At 33.7% G+C, this 13,013-nt stretch overlaps 1 long non-coding RNA gene across 1 annotated transcript in view; it reads left to right on the forward strand.

Annotated features, from left to right (window-relative positions):
* Positions 1–11,752, forward strand: part of LOC117112301 — a 15,125-nt gene extending 3,373 nt beyond the window's left edge. The window contains exons 2-3 of the long non-coding RNA XR_004446015.1: positions 6,685–6,946; positions 9,432–11,752. This is a non-coding gene — a long non-coding RNA (uncharacterized LOC117112301). The remainder of the gene's footprint in view (positions 1–6,684; positions 6,947–9,431) is intronic.
* Positions 11,753–13,013: the final 1,261 nt, after the last annotated feature.

Below are 13,013 nucleotides of genomic sequence, written 5' to 3' on the forward strand. Positions count from 1 at the left end.
TGGCAGGTCCATTTGGTAGCATAGAGCGCTTTTTAACATGAAGTTGATCATTCAGTAGCCCACTCCCTCCGCTGATAAAGTGGCAGGTCCATTTGGTAGCATAGAGCGCTTTTTAACATGAAGTTGATCATTCAGTAGCCCACTCCCTCCGCTGATAAAGTGGCAGGTCCATTTGGTAGCATAGAGCGCTTTTTAACATGAAGTTGATCATTCAGTAGCCCACTCCCTCCGCTGATAAAGTGGCAGGTCCATTTGGTAGCATAGAGCGCTTTTTAACATGAAGTTGATCATTCAGTAGCCCACTCCCTCCGCTGATAAAGTGGCAGGTCCATTTGGTAGCATAGAGCGCTTTTTAACATGAAGTTGATCATTCAGTAGCCCACTCCCTCCGCTGATAAAGTGGCAGGTCCATTTGGTAGCATAGAGCGCTTTTTAACATGAAGTTGATCATTCAGTAGCCCACTCCCTCCGCTGATAAAGTGGCAGGTCCATTTGGTAGCATAGAGCGCTTTTTAACATGAAGTTGATCATTCAGTAGCCCACTCCCTCCGCTGATAAAGTGGCAGGTCCATTTGGTAGCATAGAGCGCTTTTTAACATGAAGTTGATCATTCAGTAGCCCTCTCCCTCCGCTGATAAAGTGGCAGGTCCATTTGGTAGCATAGAGCGCTTTTTAACATGAAGTTGATCATTCAGTAGCCCACTCCCTCCGCTGATAAAATGGCAGGTCCATTTGGTAGCATAGAGCGCTTTTTAACATGAAGTTGATCATTCAGTAGCCCACTCCCTCCGATGATAAAGTGGCAGGTCCATTTGGTAGCATAGAGCGCTTTTTAACATGAAGTTGATCATTCCGAAGCTAAAATGTTACAATTCTATCTATGCCTATATATTTTAATTCAATTCAATTCAATTCAACAAAACATTTATTTTCTTCCAAAGGCAAATACAAAATTACAAATACAAAATACAAAAATTGGAAGAAGGCCAGGTCCCGAGAAGTTGTTTGCAAAAACAAACATCTTGTGATGGGCAGGCCTGAAAAAAAAAAAAAAATAAATTTAAAAAAAATTAATAAAAATAAAAATAAATAAAAATTTAAAAAATAAATAAATAAAATATAATAAATAAATGAATAAATAAATAAAAAAAAGATATATATAGAAAAAAGAAGAGAAAGCAGGTCAAAACAAAACAGCACGACGAATTTCAACCACAGAAAGTTTAATAATTTGAGATTAAGTGTATTTTCAGTTTGTTAGAAAAGGCTCTGGCAGAAACAGCATTGGTAATTGAGAATGGTAGATTGTTCCAAATAGAGGGGCCCTTATATCTAACGTTGTGTTGGAAATAGTTTGTGTTGTGATAAGGGATGTGAATATCAATTCTAGAATGCGTATAATAATTGTGAAAAGAGGAATTAGACATAAACATGTTACTTAAATGCTTGGGAAGGATCGAATGCATGGCGGAGTATACACATATACTTTGCTGGACTAAATTAATATCGTTTAATTTTAGAAGATTTAGATTGGAAAACAGATGGGAAGAATGAGATCGTGGGGGAGAGCCAGATATGATCCTGATAGCCTTTTTTTTTGAAGAAATTGAAGTTTGTTGATGTTAGATGGATATGTATTGCCCCAAACAATGTTGCAGTAGTTCAAGTAAGGAAGAATGAGAGAGCAGTAGAGAATGCGAAGAACATTACGGGGAATAAAGGAAGAGAGTCTAGATATGATACCAAGGCTTTTGGAAATTTTACTCTCAACTTCACTTATGTGAACTTTCCATGACGGTGAGTCCACTGTCCAAGTGTACTCCTAAAAATTTTGCAGATTGAACAGAAGGTATTTCGTGATTGTTAATAAAAATTTTGTATGTTGAAATGTCGATATTTTTTAGCCTTTTGGGGTCCCAAACAGGATGAAGCTACATTTTTTGTAGTTGACTGAAATTTTGTTTGCTGAAAAGTACTGGGACATGTGAATCAAACTGGAGTTAAAAGTATCGAATAATGATTGAATATTTTGGTTAGAATAGAAAACCGTTTCATCATCGGCATAGAGAAAGAAATTGAGCAAGTTAGTGAACGGAAGGATATCATTAATATATAAAATAAACAGGAGAGGACCCAGTAATATAACGTTTATCCATGTTTCAGTGGGGCTGTATTATCAATAGTCTCACAAAATTTAGTACCAATGGGAGGCACTGATCCAGAGTTCACCCTGACTATGACACAGATGGGGGTCCTAGGGTATGCAGGAGGGGGCGTAAGAAGAAACCATAATTTGTGGTTGTTTTGCTGCTGGAAGACAAATTTTAGATGGGCGGGGGGAGGGGTCCCAGTTTTGATTCATGGAACGTAAGTTTAGATGTCGATTAATATAAGAATACAATCTGAAGTCATAGTTTTCCTTGTTTTATTATGGAAACTTAATAATGATGATGAAGATGTGGAGGCAGCAATGGCATGATAGCTAGACAGTGACAGGCCCTTGTGCAATATTAATTACTGGGCCCTTTGATATGAACTGTCAACCGAGGCATCACTAGCCCAAGTCACAGTTGGGGTTTGATGCAATAATTTCATTGCACACATATGTCGGGTAACAAAATTTATGAATTATTTATGATATCTCTTTTTTATTGAAAGTGATATGAAATGCTCAGAATATCAGTTCAGGCATTCATTACTACTTGTATTTTCTGTCAGTTAAAAATATAAAAATAAAACAAAATGAATAATAAACAAAATAAAAAGAATACAAATAAGATAGATACAAATTATAATAATGATAATAATAATAATAATAATAATAATAATAATAATAATAATAATAATAATAATAATAATAATATAATAATAATAATAATAAATTGCTATGTATATAGTATAAATGTTGCAAGAAACTGCTCTGTGCTTAATAACAACTAAAAAAAACATTGTCAAAGGCGGATGCAATAATGCAAAAACGAAACTCCAATCTTGTGGTAAATGCAATCAAGTTCCATTTCTTAAAGTGCAAACAACTTAACCTCATACAGTATAACCTGGGACTAGAGGAACTTGATAACTAGTAATCATGGACACTCTTCTTTTCCTCTCTCCAACCAAGTCCCTGGAAGCTCTGATGTTTTAGCTTTATACCAGCCACAGTTGATTAAATTTGAAAAAAAATTTAGGTACTGATAAACATTTTCAGTTTTTGTTAAGAATAAATCAGAGAATACACAAATGCAATGAACACAATAATCTATAAATATCACCTCAAATATCTTGAGTTTTTGGCTTTTCATTTTTTTCAATTAAAATTAAAATATGAAACTTTTTTTTGTATGAATTGTAGAGGACTTTTGAAAGGGGGCCCTAATAGCCCCGGACCCAAGAGCTTAGCACTAGCTGCAGTGCCCATACCTATGCCACTGGGAGGAGGAAAATGTAGTGGCGGCGGCACTAAAATACTAATTTGAATGATTTTCTACAAGCTAAAAATACCTCCGATTGGAACAACTAATATACATACAAGATCCATTGGGGACAGCTAGGGAATTCGACTTCCTGCAGGAAATTCCCTAAGGTGGGGGACCAATAGGAAGCTTTCGCTTTTTGAGTAACCGTCCTTTCGGGCGTTCTCTGCATACATAGATTGGAATTGTGTTCTAGATTCAACGCGACCGCGAGAACTCAATGTTATGTTCTTGCATGCGCAGATGACTTTTAGTGACGTCATTAGGTTCTATGTCCTACCATTGAGGGCTTTATAGTATTAACCAATCCACAATAACTTTACTGGTTAAAATGTAAAAATTTAAATTTTTTTTTAATCACAAATGTTTTTGTTCAGTACTGGTACGCTCTTGTCTGTTGGAAATGTGGACCCATCGCACCACCCCACCCACTGGATATACTGAACAGGCCTGGAAAACTTGCTACTGGCTGTAATACAGTATTATACTTTAATTAGATATCTTCTCAATTTTCCAGTATCGTTTTTTAATTCTCTTTCCACTTCCAATACCGATTTGAAATTCACATACCATTCCTGTTCGTTGTTCTTCTTTTGATATCGTATTCATTTGCAGTCTTAGTGCTCGGTGATTATTTCTCAATTTTTGATGAAATTGAAATTCTAACTTTTGAGTATGTGTGTAGGTTTTAAGCTCTAGGTCTACAAGAACGTTAGCAACCCTAATAAAGAACCAAGTTTGTTTTCATAGCATTCGTTAAAATAATAATTAATTTCAAAAGTAGTGTTAATAGTTAAAATAATAAGTTTTTGCTTTATGGTGATTTTGAATTATAAAATATAATAAAAATTGTATACTCCTTTGAAGAACGTTATAAGAAAAACGTTTGGTTTGTACGCAAGCATGTCTTTGAGTCGGTTAATCCACTGAAATCTAAAAAAAAATAATAATCTGGTGTAAATTTTTAAAAAACGCCAAAGATTAAGTTCTAGCTATATCTTGGAAAAGCCTGGAAAGAATTTTTAATTTAGTAGACTCAAAATCGTGGTGGTTTGAGGCTTTAATTTACAGAATATAGCACTATTACGGTGCCACCTGCTAATTTTCCCCATGAATTTTTTTTCTACCTAGAGAGTTATTCCCCAGGCTATTTTCCCCCATTTTTTCCATGCATTGTTCCTCCTAGTTTTCCTATTGATTTTTTTTTATCGGGTTACTTTCATTATACTTTGTAAGAGAGAGAACATATTTTTTTTTAAATTTTTTATTTTGTGTTTTCTCGTTATCAATTAATTATTGTCTAGTCGTTGTAAGGTTACACTCTAAAAAGGTATGCCGATGATACAAAAGCGTTATTCAATCAATTGATTAATTGACTATTGATGCATTTGCAATATAGTATTGTTGAAGCCTAAATACACATTGTACAAACGTTTTGAAATTTTAAATCTGTTTATGTACCTGATATTGTCAATAAACTCCGTAAAAACCGCTTAAAAATGCTAAGATCGTCAGAATACCCAGGGGGTTCTCTCCCACCCCCACCGGGGCCCCGACCCTGGACCCCGGCGGGGGCTCAGCTGGCCGCCGGCCCGCATTTCAATTATTTCAGGTTGCAAGTACCTATGTAACCTACCATAGGCATAGGTTGGCAGATCGAACAAGATTTCACGGCATCATGTTGTATTAATTTTTTTGGTTTGTATGTTTTATGTTTAGTTAGTTTAATGTCTATAATATAACATATTAATAATTTTTATGTATATTTTAACCCACTGTTTTTTTACACCTTGACCAAGTTTTCACGGCATCATTTTGCATTAATTTTTTTGGTTTGTATGTTTGATGTTTAGTTTGTTTAATATCTGTAATATAACATATTAATTTTTATCTATCAACCCACTGATATTAGACCTTGACCAAGTTTTGACTGCATCATTTTGTATTGTTGATAAATATTCCTTGTTTCCTTATAGCTTGGTGGTTAGGACACTTGCTTCCAGTTAGTATTCCTTGGTTTTCAGGGTCCTAACACTGGTTTTGTTGAAGCTGTTGAAGTTTGATAACAACTTCCGTTTACAGGGATTGTTGAAAGGGCTTGGAAACTTCAAAGTGACTTGCTAAATTATTTTATTGCCCTAATTCATACCTTTTGGTTTATTTGCCTGCATTTGTTTAGTTCCGCATTACTGTATACTGTGTTCAAGACTGAAATATTTAAATTTTTATTGAGAATTCTTTGTTGTTATATATGTATATATATAAATATATATGTACATATATATATATATTCCTTCCAGTGGGTGCTTAGTTTATTGTCATTCTGATCGGATTTTCTCTACTGTTCCGTTTTAATTTTAATTTTAAATTGTTTTGCATTATATGGCCGTTTGCTTTTTTATGGGTTTTTCCCATTTGCCTTTCTAACTTATATATTATTTAAGAATCTCTATTGAGATCCAGCGCCGCCATTAATCCACGGTAGAGATTGCATCTTTAAATCTCCGATCTTGTTCACAAATTCACGGACTAGCTGTCTCGATGAATTTTGTAGGACGCGTTAAGAATGACAAAATATTCTCTGTATTTACTGGAACCCAGCCGCATAGCTTGTATTCCACTATTTGCATTCACACCTGGGCTGTGTATATACAGTATATTGCCTTGGTTTGGCCTTCTGCCACTATAACTACATGCATTCCAGTCAAGCCTATCATGTTTTATAATTTGACATCGAATCACTTCAGTGTATTATAAATTCAATTTAGATTTTCAAGATTGTTTTTTCATCTTTTGTATTATAAATTAATCTGTCAGTTATACCGAACACCGACAATGTTTTTTCAAAACATACAGTGGGTCCCAATTTCCAGGATAAAAATCCTGGAATTCACTATATTCAGTATATTGCATGCCTAATATGGTCATGGTGAGTCACATCAGGAACATATATAGGCATGTAATGACTATATATGGGCATGATGACATCACATCATGACCATATATAGTCACTATATATGGGCATATAATCTGGACAGAGCTTTAGGTGTATAAAAATTTATGCTTACAAAATGTCAAAAATATAAAGCAAATAAATTTAAAAGCAATAATAATGTTTTTTAAACTGAACTTAATTTTGCTTCAGTAATCTTTTTAAAAATGTTTGTTTTTATATATACCGGTATATATTTTTATTTTTAATTTATTACAGAGGGATATAAAAAGGAAGATGCAAAATGTAGGAAACTGTTGCTGTGTTTACTTATGACAAGTTGTGACTCATCAGATCAGATGAAGGGATGGAAGACAACAAAGATTGCTATACGTACCTATCACAGAGTTAAGAGGGAACCTGCCCTGGGGTCGAAGTTGAAAGTAGTCAATTCCATGAAATCCTGAGTAGCAGATTCATGAATTTGAAGTAGAAGAGAAGCCCAGGGAGGAATTTCACAGATGGAGGGGCTAGAGCTGAGGTAAGGAAAATTTATGATTATGGCATCTCATGACGGGTGCAAATGGCACTCTCACACTTAAATTTGAATATAATTGTTTTTTTGCTCCCCGCCCCCCTCATTTCTTTTTTCAGCTGATTCTCTCTTTGAATCCACCACCGATCTGTTAATGAGCCTTCATAACACGTTTAAATTTATTTTCTGCACATACTGATACCCATGGGCACTGACTTCCATGAGACAACTGATGGTGAAGCAGTGAAAACCTGCAAATATTATGAATTTGCAGGAGATGTGTTTTTTCCTGGAAATTCTTGCTTGCTTGTGGGAGGATGTTCTGATTACAGTCAGATTCACACAAGTTTCAAGCAATTGGGACCCTCCCCTCCCCCTAAAGTTTTCAATTGTAGTCTGGACCAATATGTTTTGGTGTAAATAATTGATTAATGCTTACATAATTGTAAGTATAAGAAAAATATTTTGATTTACTACTTTTATTATAATTGTTTAGTTAATATGTTACTTTTTTTTAAACAAAAAATAATTTTTTACTTTTTAATTATTTATTTATTTATTTTACTTTTTTTTGCTTTTTATTTATTTATTTTTTCTGTTTTAATAGTTAACCCCTCACAAACCTCCCCTGCGCATATCTACCAGCTCAAGCGCCAGTTTATCTCCCTCCCCTCAGAAAATACATTATACAGCTGCCATATCCACTCCTATCTATTTAATGATAAGATTCATGGAAGAAACTGGTAGTTTAAAAGTTACCATAAAGATGGAGTGACAGCGTGCCATATTTGCAAAAGAAAGAAAAGGATGTTAAGAACCGCAAATTCTAGTGATCGATTCAGGCATAATAGACAACCTTTCATCTTTTACAACTTTAAAATTTCCGTTGATTGTATAAGCACCTGACTTTATTATACTCCAAATCATTTTTGTCGTAATAAAGGAGCAATAAAGTGCTGGGAGAATAGTTTTATGAGTAAATTGATTATGTGAAATGCAGATATAAACAATAGATTACATTGTGTTCATTTGGAAGTGTGTCTAATAGTTAGGTGATCAAACAGACACTAGTTGTCTCTTCTGAATCATTTCAACAGATGTTTCCATCCGGGATATTTTTTTTATTGTTTCCAGAAACAGCATCAACATACTTCCTTTTGAATATTATGATATGTACACTTGCAATATTAGTAAGTAATAAAATTTAAAGGTGGCCCAGTGCTTAGCCCAGTCAGCTAAACTGGTGGTAGCCACTGTGTGTTAGCTGAACTGTGGAGATCTTGTTTCCAGTGGGGCAGTACAACCCGGGAGACAATCCCCTGCTCATATCCTATTTCACCCTTAAAACTTCCATGTAAAATTGAAAGTGCGCAGTGTATAGACCCCAATTCCGCCAACCTTTTTAGTTCACGACCCAAATTATACCTCAAGCACTCAGACGCGACCCATCGAACCCGAAGTCAATAAATCACGTCGATCGTTTTATACGCTTGAGGGATAGGGGGAACCAACCACTTGATTCTTTTGGCAAAATCCATTAAAAGATACTATTACCCACAAAATCAATTTAAAACGCCCAAAAATGAAAATTTTACTTTTAACAAAAGAGAGGTTAAAACGCTGCTGCAACGTTATGGAATACTCCCCCAGAGAGCTTGTGTTTGTGAAAACTATGGAAAACACCTGCCAAAGTTATACGAAAAACAGAAGAGATTCTAGAAGTCAAGCCTTGCACAGCTATAGATAATCTTGATAAGCGTCTGTTTCAAAGTGAAGCCATCACTATGTTCAAAATTATCAATAATTTGGCACCAGCTTACCTAAATTGTAGATTCAATATTAAAGAAAGTTCTTATAACACCCGATCTAAAAACCAACTAATACTTCCTAGAACAGATTATAACAGATTATAAAAAAAACGTTGTCTTTCCTACAGAGGTGCAAATTATGGAATGAACTAAGTGATGACCTCAAAACTTCAACTACTCTTTCTAACTTTAAATGTAAATTAAAAGACAAATAAATATTTTTATTGATACATGCTAAAATCTAATTAAGCTATATTTTGTTTTTGAAAGGATATATTCAGTAGCCTACATTTAATAAGCAACTCAATAAAGGTTTTGAAGGCGTTAATTGCCAAAGAGACATCAATGATTGTAGGCCCTGTCTCTTATACACATCTAGATGTGTATAAGAGACAGGTTAACATTTTTATCATTATTATTACTGTTTTATTATTATTTATCATTATTATTATTATTATTATTATTATTGTTATTATTATTATTATTAGTTTTATTGTTATTGAACTTATTGCTATTATTATTTTTATTATGTTATTATTATTATTTATTATTATTATAAAATAAGGCATATAATACACAACAGCAGTTCTTTTGAAAACTATCTGCAAAACCATCTATTTTCATACAGAGTAGAAAAGATGTGTTTGATGAAATTTTTATTTGTTTTTTGCAAATGTTTGTAGGATTCTTGCCGACATATTTCCTGAAGCACAAGTTCTTTAAAACACGGTGGATGGTAACCGAAATATGTTGATCAAGCTCTCTGAGACGAAAGCAAGCAATGACGCCTCAGCAGCACAATTCTCTCGATTTCTTTGACATGCAATTCCATAGTGAAACGCCCGCTTTGATTCCAGAAGAAAACAAGCATTAAGGAAGTACAAGGAAAACGCGATTAAATCTACCGAAAGATAGTGCCATTCTGTGCTGTGGCTTCACACCCCATTTGTTGATGTATACTCCCTTAGTTTACTGCCATTCCATGCTGTGGTTTTACCCACTTGATGACTGACTGATGTAGGGTACAATGATATAGACAGGGCAATGCTTGCTTTATAACCCATGTTTAGAGCTTGTTATTCACTTCCCCCAACAATCGTCAGTTTATGCGATTCTACGGAGAACTCAACGCCACGACGTGCACGCAAGGGATTGTTTTTAATGACAATCTGTTCAAACTGCCAACGACAATCAGCAGGCGATGACATCGCTTCTTCTAGCCATCCACAGAGAGTGGAGTTGGATTCATCGGCCGATGGTCTTACAACTGCCATACGACACATCAAGTTTTATAGGTAGCCAATACCATCAAGATGTGTACAAAATCCAGAGCACCAAAATTCAGTGGACCTTTCTCATTGGTCAGTTTGATTGACGCCCTGGAAAGGCCCATTATCACTGTCTTAAGTAACCTATCAAGTAAAATGATAAAACATGGGATTTATATATGCACAGTTGTATATTGTTCAGTAAAATGCAAGACATATAACAGTAATATGACAAATTGTATTTATTTAGATACACTGTATTGGATGTATGTGATTTGGGGTTTTGTTTGTACTGTTGCTGATAATAGTAATGATGATGGTGGTGGTTATGGTGGTGTTGATTACATTATTTTATTTTTCGGTTCTTTCATTTGTATTTATTTAGATTCTTAAAAAAGAATACCACACAGCCTGATACACAGATACAAAACTCAGTGAGCTGGAGGGGCAGAGCCTTCAAATTGAAGTTAGCTGCTTAATAATAAGAAGTAAACACACTATTCTATTGGTTAAAAAAAAACTTTTTCCTACCAACCTACCCTTTTTTTGGATTTACCCAAAATGTGGCCCCAGCACAGGAATTTTTGTTTGGCCTATTGGTAGTGGTGGTGATTATGAAAGGTGTTGGTGTCTGTTGCTAGGATGATGTTGATGTTATCCAGTACTATAGTCTCCTTAACCAGGTTCTTATACAGGGCTCCCTCTATTTAAAGTTCAACTCTAATTCTGTGGTCCCTAATTAGCAAATGTCTGTTACAGTATCTTTATTATTATCTATATTATTGGAGACCAAAGCTACTGAAGACAGTGGCAACCCTGATCCCAACAATGGTCTTTAAGTGGAAATATTCTTATATAAGTCTCCCTCTAATTTAAGACCACCTCCAATTAAAAACCACTTTTCTGTGATCCCAAATTAACAAATGTCCGTTACAGTATTTTATTTTTCTAATTAGAGACAAAAGTTGCTAAAGGCCATGGAAACCCCGGTCCCAAAACTGGTCTTTAATTGGAGGGAGACCTGACATTCATTATTGTGTTGCACATTAATTGCCCACTCCATTTTTTAAATACATCATTTATTTCTGTTTTTAAAAAATAATTTAAATGATTATATAATATAGAAAATGTTCTTAGTGTTATTAACAAGCAAAAACATTTATCAAAAAGTTTTTATATAGTTTGTTTATGTTTACGTTTGTTATCCATATATAATATAAACATCCTTAAATTTATATTGCATAATTGGCTGTATCAGCATTATTCAATTTTAATTCCTGCATATCAAGTTTATTTATATTTATCATTACACAAAGGTCAATAAAATTATGAGTTAAGCCCTTTCCAGCCTGCATGTGACATATCTATATATGGTAATGATGACATCACATCATGACCATAATAGGCACATCATGACTATATATGGGCATACAACAGTTTTTTGTTGTACTTCAAAAGTTGTCTGTGTTTATACAGTGTAGCACATATATGCATTTATAAATGCAAGCATTATATTAAGCAATGCCCAATAATTTATTATACAATTTTGTAAACAGTAAATCATCTAAATGTGTATTGTCAAAGGTTATTACATAGGTGTAGCATTACAATTATATCGAAGGAAATATAACATGTAATATAAAATTATTTATTAATATGTAACATGATAATGGTATATTATGTGATATTTAGTTATTTATTATATCTTTATTAGATAAGCATTAATTATTATTGTTTTATATTGTATTTTCCTTTTATATTCTATTTTATTTTATTAACGATTTTTTTAAAGGATTTGATACCTATTTCCTGTATAATAATTTTATTGAATTTCTGAAAATCCATGGTAATATGTATATTATGAGTATTTTGTAAGTTTATTTTTTAATAAGTTTTCACAAAGAATGACTTGAATTAGATCATACAATTGCATCAGTTGTCAATCTGCTTCTCTGGATAATAACTTTTGTAGTGTATTAATCTTTTAGTGTTAATTTTCTTGTTGACTGATAATTAAATATAGAAACATCTGTGTATATTTTATTTGATAAATGCACTATACAAGCCATATCATCAGCATTTAATTGCAAATGTTCCATGTTCAATTGAATATGTAGTCATTGTTGAATGTAATGCATGGTGTTTGTATACATGGTCCATGTTCAGTTAACACGGTGTAGACCATGTTTTATTGATTGGATGGTCTAAGTGAAAACCCGATCTATGTTCAATTTAATATTTGGCTCATTAGTAACTTCATTGAGGTATACCTTCATGGTAACGTACAATGTGTGTTTTTTAATACAGTTGTCGATGTTCAATTAAATTCATGGTCCATTTTGAATTCACTATAGTTCGTGTTCAATTGAATGTGGTCCTTGTTTAATTTAAATAGTCTCTTTTATGAAATAATCCATTTATAGAAGGTTAACTACAGGGACAACCGAGATATTCGTGTAGAAATAAATGTATTCATATCATTATTAACCTTTGTTTGTTTTTTTAACGACCATTTAAATCCTCTTTCAATTGTAACCGTGCTGTGAATGATCATAATGGACATGCTACATAATGAGAATAAGTGGATTTAGGAACGCTGCAGTGTATATACTTTATTTAATTAAGATTGATGGATATTGCATTACAAAATACATGTTTTAACATATTGGTTTATACACTGTCCTGGCTCTTTTAACCCTCCGACGTTGTCCAGTTTACTTGCACTCTTTGTGGTGATTGGAAAAGTTAGCAGACCATCGGAAGAAGTTTTTGTTCTTTTCTTCTTGCGTGGTGCGGCATTCGTGTAATCATTAATGGTTTTATGTAGTACAGGTCTGATATATGTACTGTATATGTCAATAAACTATAAATAGAGTACTATGCTGTTATGCTTCAGGGTTCAGGAAGTAATCGACAACTTTATCTGCATACAATGACAATAGAATGAGCGGTCCCGAAGTGAGTAGATATTTGATGAAATGTGTTATAAAAATGTAT

Source organism: Anneissia japonica, unplaced genomic scaffold, assembly GCF_011630105.1.
Source record: "Anneissia japonica isolate Jap-2015-1 unplaced genomic scaffold, ASM1163010v1 scaffold1709_len327053_cov138, whole genome shotgun sequence".
Taxonomy (NCBI): Eukaryota; Metazoa; Echinodermata; class Crinoidea; order Comatulida; family Comatulidae; genus Anneissia; species Anneissia japonica.